The 17150-nt window shown below is 38.2% G+C and overlaps 1 long non-coding RNA gene across 1 annotated transcript; it reads left to right on the forward strand.

Moving 5' to 3' along the window:
* The first annotated feature begins 4316 nt into the window (after positions 1-4316).
* On the forward strand, positions 4317-15967 carry LOC147648326 (uncharacterized). Its single transcript, XR_015280411.1, has 3 exons — positions 4317-4722; positions 9179-9260; positions 11887-15967. It is a non-coding gene; the product is annotated as an uncharacterized LOC147648326 (long non-coding RNA).
* Positions 15968-17150: the final 1183 nt, after the last annotated feature.

A 17150-nucleotide genomic window follows, 5' to 3' on the forward strand; every position in this document is an offset into this window, starting at 1 on the left:
AGAAAAAACATTTTCTGGGGATCTGGGATTTTTTGTTTTGTTCCATAACCATCCCCACCCCCACAAGCACATAAAAAGTTAAATAGATGATGGATGGATGGATGGATGGATGGATGGATGGATAGATAGATAGATAGATAGATAGATAGATAGATAGATAGATAGATGACAGACAGATAGAGATATATAGATATACAGATATAAAGATATTGACATATATACGAAGCAATATAAGAGAAGCATTTAAATATTTACATTGCCTTCTGAGTTATAGATGCATGTATATTTATTTGGTATATTGTATTATTTTGACATAACTGTTTTACAAAACCTCTTCACAGGAGTCAATTCACCTCTTTATTGTTTTATTGCTTGTATTTCAGGAAGTGAGACAAAAAAACCCCAAAGATTTGTGGATGTGGCTTTTGGTTGGTTTCATTGTGAACAGTTCATGTTACTTTAAGGGAATTTGAAGTGAAAACTTTTCTGAACCTTCATGTTCTGATTCTGTAACTGAATTCAGTTTTTGCCTCCCTTGGAGCAACTGGTGCCAGCTTTTCCTACAATGGGAGGGTGGGAAGTAGGAATCCTTATGAATCATCAAACCTTTGAAGTGAAGGTGAAGTTATTTTCTGTTGGAATGATTAATCTGGCTCTGGGATTCTTCTCTACAACTTCTGTCTGGCTGAGTAGTTTGACTTTGCAGAAGCTGTCCAGTTGAGAAAGGGTGGCTGGATTTTCTTCCCTGTTTGCACTACAAGTCTAATGCCATGATATATCATAAGAACAGAGGGGTTAAGAGACATTTAGTGCTGCCCTTTAACTCCCTAGTTCCTTCAAAACCAGAAGTATGTCAACATCTTTATTGCCTTGGCACATTCCCTTCAGTTCTTAGACATATACTACATGGCTGTTTCCTAAATCACCTGTTCTGATTTCTCATACAATTTCAAAGCTGAATGATTTAGGGGATTTGGGGGATGGGATTTGTTTGTTTTTCTTCCCTGTGCTGTGGCAAATTATATTCAATTGACGTAAAAATCAAACACTCCTTTACAGATATCTAATTAAGCCCATTGTAAAATCTACATAGTATGGCAGCTTCCATATGGAGAAAAAATACTCCCCAGTTGTGCCACTTTACTATAGTTACTGTGTAATAATAGATTCCTTACATATCATAAGCATAAAAATCTTTGTGCATCAGATAAATCATTTTATATGAATGGCATAATGTGAGTATAGCATTGTTCCATCTGTTCAGGACAAAAATGTACAGTACATGCACTGAGCATTTTCACCTTTATTTGTGTCTATGCAAACCCCTTCAATTAAGAGCAATACTCAAAGGAACAGCAGAATGCAAAAGCAATAGATACTGAAACATTCAAAATGCAAAGATAGCATATGCATCACGTAATATCTACATTCAGGCTTACAGAGGAGATTTTTAAGTGTTAATTTTCTTTATACAAGCTAAAGAATACCACAACTTTTGGGTTCAGTGCTGATGTCAGAATTCAGCCAGTAATCACTCTGGCAAGATTCAGGAAGTATTTGTATTCAAAGGAACTTCTTCAGCAAGACACTGATGATAATAAATATTTTAATGTTAAGAACAGCATTTGAGATCAACTTAGCTTGCACATATCTTCAGAAATATCTAATGAATTTAAACCCTAAACACAAATCTTGGAAACACAAAACTGGCGCACACTAAAATATGGAAATTTTGTGATATTTTGACTGTACATATCCTAATTCCAAAACTCAGAAACAGAGACTTTCTCGTACAAAAGAAGACAGATTGGTCCTTGGAAACACAGATCTATATATAAAGAATGAACAGCAAAAAGAAAAAGTCAGGAGGCAACAACTGATGAGCTTTTCCTAGTGTATTAATAGGTTTTTAAAATCAGTGTTAGATGACACATTACAGCAAAGATATTGTGCCATGGGGCCTGGACACGGTCACATTCTCAGGGGAAGTCTGTGACCAGCGATTCAGTCCTGGTGTGCAGCTGAGAGCTCTGGAAGATGTGCCTGCATTTGGCCTTCCATAGTGCAAGCACAAAAGGAAAGCCAAACACTTTTAATTAAAAGACATCCTCTCTGTAACTGTTTGCTCTTTCATGACCGATGACAGTCTGGCAGGATAGGGTTTTCCCTTTCCTTGGTATGGCATGGCTGTTAGAAGAAAGAATAAAACCTTACTCTATGGTACTAGAACCTGTTGTATTTGACCTTCCATGTCTTAAACCAAAAAAAAAGAAAATCAAGATTTATGCAAGGTCTTCAGGTAATTCTTTGCCTAACACAGTAATAGGGGAAAAATTGATGTGGGTGATACACAGGAACCTCTTCTGCTGGATTCTAGGAATGTGGAGGCGATAGAGCCACCACGGCAATTTTGGGGCTGCAGCCTGGGATGTACAAGGAGAACCTGAGGGAAATGAGTTGGTTCAGCCTGGGGAAGAAAGAGGGAGGAGAAATCTTATCAGTGTTTCCAAAAAGCTGATGGCAGTTACAAAGAAGGTGGAGGTGCATGAATTCAAAACAAAATGCATTAGACATAAATTGAAAGACAATAAATTACATGAGATGTAAAGAAAAATATTTCTAGAGTGAAAATGGATCAGGAAGAAGAGGCAGGATATGGGGGAAAGAATGTATTAAATATTCTACTCTGCTCTCTCAAATCTTCAGTAGAACACCAAGACGGACTTCTGCCCATTGTTTTCCATAATGATTTCCGATTCACGAGTGGTGTTAGTAGTGAGCTCAGGTTGACATGTTTTATTTATTTGTTTAGGGACTTGTACCATATCTTGCTTTCATTATTTTCTAAGTTAGATGAGTTAATTACAATGTCCTAAAGTGGTCTCGACTTTCTTCCTGAATTTCTTAATCCATGCAGTTCTTGCACTTTTTATCATTTTGAGTAGTTTCTATGATGCTTGCTAGTTCGACTTTCTATCAGCTCTTGATTGAGCAGTCTAAATGTTCCTTTTCACCAGTTTTAGTGTTCATCAGATCTCTCACTGAGGCATTTCAGCTCAATGATGTGGTAGTAAATTATTATCCATTATATTTTTTTGGCCATGCATACGGATTAGTGACTAAGCTCACAGATGGATCAGCAGGCTCCAGTAGGTGAGCTATTAGGTCTACTTCAGCCTTCTTTCATGCATACGTATTTTTCAAAAGGACAGGTGAGGTGAATTCTGGTCATAATTGTGGTTTCATGCCTTTTGCCACCACTTGCACACTTGCTGTTTCCACTCAAAATTTGGTTTAACACAGACACTTTCAGTTGCTTGTTTTCACTTGTTTCTGACTTGTTTTCACTGTCCTGAATCTGCTACAATGCCTTTGCTGTTCACTGTTGTTCAACATCATCAAGAAAGGCAGGAAACATGAGCTGATTGGAGTGAGATGACACTGGCAGCATGTCGTGGTTTTAAACCAATAACTAGGAAAATTACTTATTTCTTGCTGTGAGATACGGATTAGAACAAGAGCAAAACAGGCATAAAACTTAAAAGGAAAAAAAAAAGAAAGTTTATTGACAAACTACAATAATAAGAACACCAGAATAAACTTCCAGAAAAAACCTTTTCATCCCCTATCTACCCACTATTCTCTTGTTCACATGACAACAGAGACAAAAACTTCGGAACTTTGATAGTTAAGACAGTCCCAATTCTTGCTACAGTTTTTCACCAGTCTTTATAGAGAAACAGAAGTTTCTTCCTGTTAATTTATGGAGTTTCTCGCAAGAAAACTATTTTTGTTATAGTTTTCTATTGCCCTAATGTTAGCTGCCCAGAGCTGCTATTATTAGAGTTCACTCCTCCCATTTTCACATCACTCTGAAGTGTGTATGGGCCATGAGTCTAGAGATAGCATTTTTAAGGATAAGTTATTCAAAGGCAAAAAAAGTCTTCTTCATCTGTTTCTGTGAGCTTCACTAGAAAACAGTTTTCTCATTGCCTCTCAAGGCTTCAAATCTCCCAGCACTTCACTATACCATAATTACTCTACTTTTTACTCAAATTTACACTTTGAACACTATTCCTCTCTAGATCCTGTATCATGAATTAAAGGAGTTCTTTTCAGGACTTCATTGTCCATCTCCATAGTTTTAACAGAAAGATATTTCAGCTTAATTAAAGCATCTTCTTAATTCTCTACCTTTCCTGAAGCTTCTTTTCTTTCTTGTCACTGGTAGTTTATAAAGTCTCTTTTCATGTTGATCAATCTCTCTCTCTCTCTGGATAAAAAGCTTAATCCGCAAGTCTCATCTGGGTAATGAAAGAGTTAAAATCTTGCCCAGGCTTTTGTAGATGGTTCGGTGATCTCTGCCGAACAGGAGCTGGAGCCGTCTGCGATGGAAAGTTCCTCATAGCTGCTCTGGAGAGTGTAGTCGCTGCTCCAGCCCGCTGCAGGTCCAGGGCCTCTCTCTTTCTTCACTCGGGAGTTTTCTAGTGAATGTAGTTACAGCAAAACCTGCAGCCGAGCCAAAGATCGGCTCGGCCCGGCCCGGGCCCGAGGAAAACCTTCCCCAGGCCCCCCCCATCTCCCAGCCGGGAGACGGGGCAGGCCCGGCCCCATCCCCGCCCGGCCGCATGGCCTGGGCAGGGACGGGAGGCCTGGAGCTCCGCCACCCTCCACAGCCAGAAAACAAAGAGAACTCAGAGAGCTCTGCTTTTACATTTTAAGGTAGGGTTCACAAGTTGATCCTACTTTTCAATGGCTTAAACTGCTGTCAATTCTCAGCAATGACCGATAATTGGTCAGGAGAAAAGACTCCAGGCAGTTCCCAGCAACTCCAACTCCCTTAAAGGTAAAGTAACTCCATGACACAGCAGCAGAGCTTGGCAGTGCTCTTTGGGCCTGGGTAAACATTTCTCATCTCCTGGTGGTCTTTTCATAGCTTGGCAAAGCCACCACTGCAGTGTCGTGTCAATCGTTTTGCACTCAGTTGCCATATATAGAGATATGGCTTGCTGGCAATAGAAGGAAAGAAGCAATAGGAGAACCAGTGACTAAAAATTTTAGGGTATGCCTAATTTGACTCTGATGATGAAATATTGACAGACTACACTCAGCAATATAAGGCTCTTTATCCTGAAACCCACCTTTCAAAAGGTATATATAGTCATCTTGTTTGGTAGAAAGTTCTATGTGAAACACCATGGTTTGCTTTCTTAGGCTGACTTCAAAATTGAAAATTCATAATAGAATTTTGGGATCAAACAATATCTTGACAAAATAGGTTCTACCCAAGTAATGAAATTTTAAGAACCCATTTTTCAACAGTAAGATACAAATAGTGAGATTTTCATCTACCGTTTCTTACTACAAATTCAAGCTGTTCAGAGTATGACCAGTTTATTCAACATGTTTACGTGCACGTGGGCATGGCTATTCTAAACTTTTACTGTAGAGAATAACACCATTCAGGCATCCTAAGGTCAGCTTCCTATCAACAAGCTCAGCATGGAAAGATTTCTAGAGCAGTAAGGAAATTTCATGGTTGGAATTGAAATGCAGAGAAAAGAGAGGGCACACACAGCAGGAGGAGCTCAAGGCTATGACTTCATGGTTATTAATACAGCAATCAGAAATGGAACATTAATTCAGGTCAGGTAAGAACACAAAACTGAATTTCTGACCAATATGTTGGAAGACACGGTATGAATTCCTTCTGGAAAGGAGGACAGATGAAACGTATCTGGCAAAAAGCATGAGGGAATACAACAGACTAGATTTTTGTTGCTCTTGTTACTTTTCTTCAGGTTCTGGGGCTTTGCTCTTTGCTTTAGAGGGGTTAAGGATATTGAAACAAAGACAAGGAGGGGAAGTTAGTCTGTACCAATTTGTGCTGTATTGTCCTTCTGTATTGTGCATTTCATGTGATTTTGGCATCTGAAAGCTGGATTTGCTTAAAGATCAACCCATGACTTCAGAGCACAAATACCACCTGGTGAAAAAAGGACTGTGTTTTTGGTTATTAAAGAATGCCCCCTAGGCCACTTCACTGACCGTCAGGCAAAGGGAACTATAGCATGAACATCATAAAACTGCCTGTCTCTGTCTCACTGGAATAGGCATTGGTTGTACCCTGATCTAATTTTTAAAACATACTATGCTTTTGCTTCCTCCAATGGCCTGTTTCTGCACCCATGAGCAAACAGCAAAGTCTCATCCACTCCAGGTGGAAATAACCCTGATTTCCTGATTCTTCATAGAAGTCATTTCTCCTGATGATGCAATTTAAAATTTTCTCACCTATGAACCTTTAAACTTTGTTCCTACATTGCACTTTAAATATTGAAAGTGTGAAAATATGTAACTGAAGCACCAAAATCTGCAGTGTGTCATAACCCTCCTGCAAAAATGGAATAAAGTTCCTCACAAGGGTATCCCAATCAAAACCCACTCAAGTAAGAGAATTGGGTATTGGCTATGGAACATGAAGTTTGGCAGATACCAAGAGCTTACAACAATTTCAAGAGCTTGTAAATGCTCTAAGAACATGAACAAGAATAGTGTTCTTCACTGGCAGGAAGGCCCAATATCTTGAAACTAAGCACAGTTTTTTGGTGTGTGAGAAATTACAGTTTAAAAAGGTATTAAATGCAGTCTATTTCAGACAAGTGGAAGCACTAGGAAAAATGTTTTAAATTCATGTCTCCAAGGATTCTACAGTCTCTAAACAACTAGCTGAGTACTTTTGTTAAGAGATGGGGAGTGGGGGATATGGAGGGTGTTTGAAGCAGAAAAAGCAGTAGCAGATAACAGAAACTTGGATTTCAATGCAAAAAGAGATAAAGAACAAAGAAAATTCTGTGAAGCTTAGCATATAATATTTATTTTGGAAAATTCCATTGGAGATAGCAGCAATATCCAGGGTCACAGTAAAAAAGCTGTTTATTTGGATTTTAGCCCTAATTAAGGTTTTGATTGGTAAAAATTTCCTTTTCTTCCTATGATAGCCTTACATAAGTTTAATGGACTACCACAGCAATTCTGAAGTACTGACACCGTATGAAAGTGTCTCTTGCCCTTGTTAAGAAACAGTTTTCTGACTTTCCAGCCCTGCAGCCACTATGAATTTTTGGGAAAGCCTTGAGAATTCTGTTGAAAAAAACTGAATTTCTTCCCCTAGACAGACTTCCCACCTGTGTATATGAACATAGACTGATATATCTTCAAACAAACAAACAAAACAAACAAACAAAAAAAAAAACCAAAAAACAAAAAACAGTTCTAGGATTAGGAATTACTTTCAGAAAGTATTTGGCCTTTGCTTGCATTACTTCAAATAAAGTTCAGAAGAGTTACATATCATTACAGAGGTCGACTATTAAATGAAGAGAATAGCAGAGTATTTTTAAAGTGGGTGGTGAATCCTAGAGTGCCTACACATTATAATTTCATAAACTTCACATAAAATATTTAGATCCAGTCATTAACAGAGACAGACTATCAAACTAGAACAGCTCTGCTATAGCTATAAGGATACATAGAATTATCCAGGGATAAAAAAACCACAAAACCAGTGGTAACCACCTTTCAGCCCTTCTCATAATTTGTTTTATTTCATCTACCACTGCATTTCCAAGGTTCTGCTGAAACTCTAAGCAGAGTTATTTATATATTATCACCATTAAAAAGCAAAAGAAATACGCCTTCGAAAGAGAAACACAAGTACTTTTCTTGAGAGGTTCTGTCACGCTTCAGTAAACAGATAAAACTATTGTTTTGAACTAGGTTTTCCTACTTGAACCAAATGTTGAGAAACTTTCACAAATGAAGACCCTCAGACACTGGTAGTTTATCATCCATAAATGCAAAAAGCTCAACTGGAAAGCATGTGAACAAATGTCTTTAATAAATGGTTGCCTAAATTTAGTTCTCCAAGCATGTGCAGACTATCTAATTAATTGCTGTATTTTCAAAGTTGCTGAGCAACAGTCAGATGTTCTTAACTTCTTCATAAACCATTTATATGAGGAATAAAAACTTAATAACTTAATCCTTTTTGTTTCAGAGAAAATCTTGGTGGTTTTACATGTGTTTCAAGCTTTTATAGAAACATTTATAAAGACAGCAATAAATACAGTTAACTGGTGTGACTTGCTGTGGTATCTAAAATGTGCTTGTTGTTTTCATACTGTTCAAGAATGACAGAAACAGATCAAACAGTCAAGGAAGCCCAGCTGTATCTTGCTTGAGGCTCTTACCTAATTTGCACCTGCTCACTGATGGGTTTTTTTCAGTGTTTCACCTATTAATGTCCTCCAAATAGAGGCCAAGTTCCAGGGTTTGGGGTTTTCTTAATGTATACAGAACAGAGGAATCCTGTTGCCGCCTGTTAGTTTACTTTCATTACGTATGCTTGTTCACCTTCGTTGAGTTTAGAGTTGGTTTGCCCCAGTTACTCCCCCACTATCCCGATATGGTTTGTCCCCAGTTGCCTGTCATTGTAAACCCCTCCCTTCTTTCCAGATTGTTCCCCATCCATCACTTTGGTCCTACCCCCAAGCCCTATCAATCTATGTACACCAACCTTTTGTTCTGGTTCCTTCCCTGCTCATCATCCCTTACTCGATGCCCTATTGGTTGTATAGCTATCCCCCCTCCCCCAAGTCCCTACCATTGGATTTATGTATTGTTACCCCTTCCCACAACACCTCCCCTGCTGCCATATTATTGGTTGTTGTATGAGCCGCCCACGGGCTTTAAAACCTGGAGCACAGAGGTGCCCAGGGGCTCGGCTCGGACTTTCTCCTCGAGATCCCAGCCCTGTCCCTCATTGCCTTCTCCCTGCACCTGCTGGAATAAACTTGTTCCTGGGAAATTGGAGGACTCCGAGCAGTCTCTCTCCCTTTACTGCACCTCGTGTCGCCCTGCATACTATAGAGCCCGAGCCCAAAGGAGCTCTAGAGGTTCCAGGTCGAGCCACACAGTGCTCACCTGGTTCCCCACTCCTGCCCCTGACGCTTGGCACAAGCTAGCCGGGGCATGAAGGGCCGAGCGGGCAGCGACAGCATCCCACCTATTTAAGCTTCGTTGATTGAGATTCACTCAGATGACTTTTTACTGTCATTGCAAAGAGGTCTGTGATGAAAACATTCCCTTAAAAGTATTTATTTTGTCTTGCTTCCAGCCCAAATACTGAGTTTTGAACGGAGAAATCCTATGCCTCACTGGTGACTTTTTTGTCTCAATGGGAATAGAATGCCCGCTCAGTAAGTATGTTCACATACAACAGATGTATGTCTGTCTAGATAAATTTCTTGGGCTCAGGAGCTGACAATCCCCACTACCAGTGAGCAAGATTTACAAAGCAGAGAATGTAGCAGTACTGCTGTGTAAGTTTTCAGCTAAATCTCTGGTGACAAGAACAACCCTGGGAAGAACTATATTGTGATTTAATATAGAATATCATCATTCCTGGCTGGTTTATTTTCTAATTATTACTCATATATACATTATGTGACATTAGTTTAAAAAGATACGTCTATGGTCTAATACTCAAGAAATTTACACTTCACTCTACAGAAGGCAGTATTCTTCATAACTACTGGCAAATACTAAGGGGAGCACAGCACAGAGCACACATTGTGGAAGGGAAACAGCATCACAGCCTCAGAAGCACTAAGGCTGGTAGCATTAGAAAGGAAAACTCCATCAGTTAATGGCTACTGTGACTTCCTTTATGAATGATTCAACTCCATTTGTCTTTCATAGTATAAATTTCGTTGTGCATTCCCAGAAATCAATGCAAGCTAAGTACAAGATATGCAAGTTATTTAAAAAAAAAAAAAAAAAAAATTAAATTTTTAGGAGGTTGGGAGTAGAGTGGAAATTCAGCACAAAAGTTCCAGACATTTATTTCAAATTAACACACTTGCATTTTCTTCCTTCTTGTTTTCTCCAAGCCCCTTCCCATTCTCCTCTCTCCCCTTTTCCATTTTCTCGCCTTTCTCCTTCCCTTTGATCTTTTGCTTCCCCCTTCCACTTTTCCCTTTTTGCATTTTCTCTTCTCTTCCTCTTCTCTTGAAAGTACTTTCTACAGAATAAGTAAAACATCAGTCAGCTCTCAGGAATGTGTATTTCCAAAATGATTGAACTAAAAATGTAGACACAAATAAGAGGAAAGGAAGGGAAAGGGAATGGAAAGGAGAGACCATCAAATGAGTGACATTATACAACAGAAACTTTGATATTGTCTTGCTTTGTTATGAGAAGAATCTGAGCACTTAAATTCACTTTTAGCATGCCTGTTGGTTCATTAATTTCTAAGCAGGTACTTTTTTCCCAGCTTTTCCTTTCTTCTCAGCATTTTTTGCTCGCTAGTGTTTAAACCAAGGGAGGAAAGCAACACTGGTACATATTGAATGCTTGCCCACTTACAGAAAAGCTTAATTTAATTTTAAAAATGTGTCCATTAGCATCCATGGCCACTAATAATCCACAGAGAAGACTACATGATCATCTTCTCAAGGTTTCAGTCCATATCATGATTCTTAGCAAAAAAAAAAACATGCTTGTAGGTCAGCCTCCCATATCTTTTTCCACTCTTTCTATCTAGATTTGTCAATTAAATTTTAAGATGGCATTTAGAAATAGTCATTTGGAGTAGCACATCTGCCATATAGATACTCACAGGACACTCGTACTTTCTCAGAAGAGAAAATTTCAATTAGGTAGATTTGGATTTGCAGGAAGAGCTGTGGCTTACAGACATATTTTATGACATGTATGGGGTCCTTGTCCTCATATGCACCAGCAATTGAAAAAGCTGTGTAAATAGCAGTTAACTAGCAATTAAAAATTACAGAAGTTCAGTGTATTTTGCAATTATTTGATGAGTTCCCAAATTTCATGTATGGTAAAACAAGCAGTCATTCAGCACAGCTGTGCAAGCTGAAGCTGGTTATTAGCATCCAAATGGCTATGATAGATCCATTTTACTTCTGAAATTCTTTTATTCAGCACTGCTCCAATGAGTAGATATTTTATTGATTTATTTATTTATAACTCCATAAATAATTTAACTAATAATTGTAAGTCTCCATTTTCCTTTCTAAACCTCAAATACAATAAGTTCCATGGCTAATGCACAATTCTTAGATAATTTATCTATCCTAGAGAATATAATTACTATTCCTAGTATTATTCATATTATTTAATCAGTTTCTAAGCATTTCCAAAAAAGAGGAGAGTGAATGAAAATTCAAATTAATATAATGCCATAGATCACAGCAAAATTATATTGATATGGAGGGAAATGTATTTGTACATCCCTGACTAAAACTGGTTTCTTAGTGTTTGTTTAGAAAAAGGGTAAGGATTACATGACAGGAAAACTAAGGACATTTAACTTTCATTCATTTTTTTTCTGTATGCCATGAATCAGGCTATAAAAGATATTTTAAAGAGGAACAGAAATGCAACTTGCCATTCTAAATGTCTCTAGATGCCTAGGCAAACTATTTACAAGATTACTGTGTTTACAACAAGCTTTTTTTGAGTTACCATCACAAAACATTTTCATTTACCATCACAAAACTGTTAATTTCAAATATTGTTTCAGATGATTAGAGCTCTGCAATAAAACATTAACTTTACTTTAATAATCTTCCCAGCATTTTCTTTCCCTAGGGAAAAAAAAAAAAATCCTGTAAACTACATGTGTGCTTTAAGTCTGAGTCTAGTTTCCTAGTCCTCTGAAGGAGGACTGGAGTGAACAAAATAAATGGCAAATACACTCATGTTATTACTGCTAGTGGGGAAATGGGATCACTCATTATAGTGTCAAGCAAAGAGACAGTGAAATGTGAAATCAGTTCTTAATTCTTCCCCACGCAGATTTGGTGTACACAATCCAAACACACAAGACCAGGCAGCCTGGCTCGCTCAGGGCACATTCCTGCAGCTGTGGTGCCAGAGCTGGAGACAGCAAGGCACTAGGTACAAGTCTCACAGCCCTCCACCAGCCTCACCCCCTATATCACTCATTTTTTTCAAGAAGAAGCCAAGTGCCTTTCAACCACCCCTTGAGCAGGCCAGTTCCAAAATTCAGGACTCAGGAAACATTTTAGGCTGCCTGAAAAGAAACATGTTACCTGGTAATTGCCGATTGTGAAAGGAGGTTTCCAAAACAACAAAAAAAACCCCCTAGTAATTGTCGGTGAGATGGACAACCAGTGACCTGAAAGGCGAGTAGGATCAGATGTGCAGTGGAAAGGCTGTATTAGCCCTGTCCCACACAGAAGAACAGAATACTCCATAGGCACTCCCATTATGACAGCCTGCAGGAAAAGCCACTCGTCCAATGGAAAGCTCCAAATCCACAAGGCAAATGCACAGTTTCAAACCAGACTGTTAGACCTCACCCATTCTATGCAGTTTTGTGTCCAGAGTGCAGAAAAAGAGAAGTTTTAAATCACCTCTGGCATTGCAATGGCAGACCCCTCAAGTTTCTGGAGACAAGTAAATCTTGTGCTAACACCCAGTATGTTATCTAAAGGCATAATAAGAAGCTAACAGTGGCTAGGAATCACTAACTGAAGAACTTAAAAAACTGTTAATTTATGTCCTATACCCAAAGGTAGACCTGAAAGTACACTTTTCTCTCATTAAAGAAAAAAAAATTATCACAGAATTTAACAGATAACAAAATATGTGCTTGTATCAACCCCAGTTGAACTGTCTTCCCAATCCGGTCATGTCAAAAGCAAAATTCCATGAAAACAATGATCATCTAAAATAAAGTAAAAAATTTTTTTACAAAATTCATAATTAAGAGCAAGGACAAGTAGTAACACAAAATTCAGACTAAACAGATTACATAGAGATTTTTCCTTTTAGTAGAACAGGCCCAAGATACCATCCTAGCAGGGAAATGTAAACATTTGTGGAACTGAAGAAAAACAAAGAATGTTCAGAACCAGTATGACTCAAACCACTGCAGGCACAGCTGAACACCAGCAGAACAAGAATCAGATAAGCCAGGAGACCTCGGGAAGCAAAAGCTGTGACAGGACAAATCCCCATACTGAGGCCAGGCAGGTAGTATCAGACAAAACAGAAGACAGATATGAGCAAGCACTGAATTCAAGGAGTGACTGGAAGAAGAGATAAATGGATCTACATTGGAAACAGAAATTGAAGCAAGCAGTGAAGTGATAAGGAAGTACTGTATTTGGGAAAAGTGAAACTCCGTGTAGAAATTTCAAAGGAAGAAATGGACCAGTCAAAAGCAGTGAGGGAAAAAACTCTTAAAATGCATACAACCAAAAAGCCTCAAACCTCACCCTGTCAATAAAGCAGATAAGGCACAGCATTCTTGAGAAGCCTTCAACCAATACCACTCAGCATCAGACTCTGAGAAAATACGGAACAGACTGTAGTTAACTTAATGATAACATGAATCCATGAAAAAATCAGAAGCACAGACTGCAAATGAACTGCTGAAAAGAGAAAAGCAACAGACAGAAATGAACCAACAGCAGACATAGCAAAAAGCATTTTCTGTACCTCACTCATGCTAAAAAGGTGTTCAGAGAAGGGAAGAGAAATCCTTCCAAATGGTACCAGCTTTGAATCATTATCTGAATATTCCAACAAGAACTTTGCAATTACTGCAGCAAGTGCAAAAGTGAGCCCATTTTAAAAAGTCTTTTGTAAGGCAAAACTGCAAGGAAAAGCAGAAAAGGTACATGGAAAGCTGAGTATACAGAAATCACAGGTAGACCAGTTATTCACCCCAGGGGTACAGCAGAACTGTGGAACACAGTTGTGCCTTCAAATCCTCAAGGATAACGACATCAAAACATCATTTTACAAATTCCCCAAATCTCTTTTTCTCAAATGTCAAAAAACCAGAAAATTCCTGAAGTTAAACATTTTAATTATCATATGAATCAAATACATTTCATACAACATAACAAAGGCATGTGAAGAGCATCATCTCTGACTTCTCTCTGGAAGTATTTCACCCAACTTAAATGCCTTTACTTCCATCCTAGACAGTGCACATGCTAAATCAAATAAACTTTTTGTAAAAGCTTTTCTTAGGCAGCTCAGAAATAATGACAGGAGTGGTCTAATTAGACCCTGATCCCAGGTTTCCTAACTCATTTGATTTTGATAGTCTAGTTTGCCTCCAGTTTGTCATGACAGCCATTCACAGCCTGTCAGCTGAGCTGGGGTTTTTTAGTGTGTAGTCACCTGCTTTATCACCAAAGGAAATGAAAAATAAATCTTATAAAATAGGCAAAGGTTGGCTATCACATGTATGGAACTTCATGGAAAACTGAATATTCAGCAGTTAACTGACTGATTCTTACAATATCTATCAGAAGCTGCTAGTATTAGCGTAGACCTTAAAGATGAGTACAGATCACAACACAGAGAAAACTCCTGTGTGTATAGTTTCACTATATCCAGCTACATCTCAAAGTGCACTTCTGCACTTTTGAAAAATAGAGAAAGATACAAAAAAGAATGGTAAATTATTTAGCTGAAATCTACTGATGACACTGATGACCACTGAAAATATCCCTCCAGTCTACATACATATTATATTACCCTTTAATCATAGTCATTATTAGGGGGCAGTGGAAAATAAAAATTGATGTAAAATAACCTGATCTCATCTTTTCATGAACATAGGTACTTGTTTTGAGTTTGACAAACTAATACTGTAGAAAGATCTTCTTGAGGAACAAAGATCTTCTCTGCCTTTTCTAATTACAATAACCATATGTATAATTTCTCTCTGGAATTCCCCTCTATACATTATAAGGTACTCACAGTGAGTATTGCAGAGGCTTGGAACAGAAAAAGTCAGTGAATCCTTTACAAGCAAAGAAACACTAAGTCAAGAAATGAAGCAAAGAAATATAAAATCACTGGTCCTCAGGCAGATGAAGAAGTTACAATACACAAAGGATCTACATTCAACTCCTTCAAGCCTTAGACTATCAGTCTGGCTTCTAACTCTCCCAGTCCTCTCCTTTCTTTGAAGCATCTGAGAGAAAACTGCTGGTCCTTGCCAGATGATTTTCTATTCTCCTCAAGCCTGACATCTGCACCAAAAACTTAAATCAGGAGAACTCAGTTCACAGAGTCCACATAAATGGCCAGCAGCTGCCAGAGGTCCCCAGGCAGTACCAAAGAGGGGTGGATTTGTAGCAATGCAGGACAATGGCAAGTCTCTATATTGTGTTAGGAGTTTCCTAATCAGCAGTTACCTGCACCGAAGTGCCATGCTCTGCAATACCACTGCACTTTATCTAGCTGCATTTTTCCTTCATGCAAGCACACCTGGAAGCATTTTTTGCCCAATATTCAAAAATACCATGACACTTTGAGAGGCCATATATAAGAACATTTGAATTAACATTATACTTAGTGCACACTCATAATGGTGCAACAAAATTCTAGGTGGTTTAGAGATCAGGATAACTTTTCCCTCACTCTGTATTCACTTGGTGCAGTAGGTATTCTGGTTAATTTATCCTTTCTGGTGTTTTTAATTTGAGTCTGGCAAGAATGTGAGCATTTGCTTATGTGTGTGCATGAATTATGTTTATGATAAGTGTTTCCTTTCCTCACAAAATTGGAAGGCTGAATTAATATTCATTAGAAGGTAATAGGAACAAATAGCACAAAATATTTTAGAATGCTAATTTAACACACAGCTGCATATATGCTGCAAGTTTTTGTCCCTAATTGCTTCTTTGTTTTCAAGTTAAAATTCCTTTAAATAGGAGAGTGCAGTTCCTCAAAAGCAGTAATATTCACTTTGCCTACTGCAAGACCTTGATTTGTGTGTGCTATCCTGTCAACATGGAGCCTGTTGAAATACAACACAGCAGACATTGATGGAAGCTCAGAAAGGACTTTGTCATTATCTATCGAAATAAAATGAGCAAATGTACCATACTCTCTGACTACCTTTTTTATTATAATTATTATTATTAAATTGTGATTAATAGCCCATCTTTTTGAAGGCAATGAATTTACCTAAGACTTTCTGTTTTACATAAATTAAGATTCATCAGGGAATCTCTAGATAATGGAAAGATGAAAAAAGGGGCAAAACAGATTTATTTTATAGTAGCAGACATGTACACATACATATCAGTTTCATGACCTGCTTTTATTTTTCTGAACACTTGACAAGCATCATAATAAAAAAAAAAATTAAAAGTGATACCAGCCCAAGGCTTTTATTTTGAGGTACACACACCTAAATTTTACAAAACAGGTGCTATTTCTAGTCTTTTTTTCCTTTTTCATTTTATAAGATACTGATGCTTGGGTTAAAATCTTTGGTGCAGAGCTGAAACAGGCAGTCGTGCACACTGATCAGAAACGAGAGCTTTGACTGGGCATAGCCATCAGTGTGGTTTTGGTGCACTAGCGAGGAGAAACAAGCTATGAATGCCATCTGCTGGAGAAGGGCTTGCCAGGCTAAGCATCAGTTATGCCTCACAACAGCTTTGGGCTGGGTAACAAATATCTGAGACTGCATTTCATAGCAATTTTTTCCATAAGCTCTGTCAGCAGAAGCAAGAGTCGATGCTTATTTTGAGGGAATTGGACCATTCCCTTTCTTTTTCAGCGCTTTTCTTTAAATTCAGTATTATGAAGTGAGAGTTCAACATCTCTGCTTTTAGTGCAATGGGAGTAGACTGGGTGAGTAGTAAGAAGGGAAAAGAAAATGCAACAACATATATTATTTTGATTGTGGTTGGGATATGAAGATACGAACAACTCCACTGCTCATCACAGTATGTTTCTGTTGACACAGGTCTGCCATCACACTGAGGTGAGATCTCTGAGGAGAGCAAGTCTCTCTGCACCGACTGTATTAGAGCTGGTCCAGGATGAGGTGACTTCAGTATTCTGTAAAAGCCACTTTAGGACCTGCTGCTTTTTTTTTGGACTGGAACAGTGCTGAAAATTTCCAGAAGTTATAAATTAGTTTGATCTAATCAGGCAGAGTGCTTTTAAATTAGTAGATAGATAGAAAGATAAATTTAAATATCTGTCATAGGATGGGACAAACAGCCCTGTAGGATAGTGACTAAAAAGAGTACATGTCTGCTATGTAAGTTGCT

The sequence above is a fragment of the Cyanistes caeruleus genome, chromosome Z, assembly GCF_971803275.1.
Source record: "Cyanistes caeruleus chromosome Z, bCyaCae1.hap1.1, whole genome shotgun sequence".
NCBI classification, from domain to species: Eukaryota; Metazoa; Chordata; class Aves; order Passeriformes; family Paridae; genus Cyanistes; species Cyanistes caeruleus.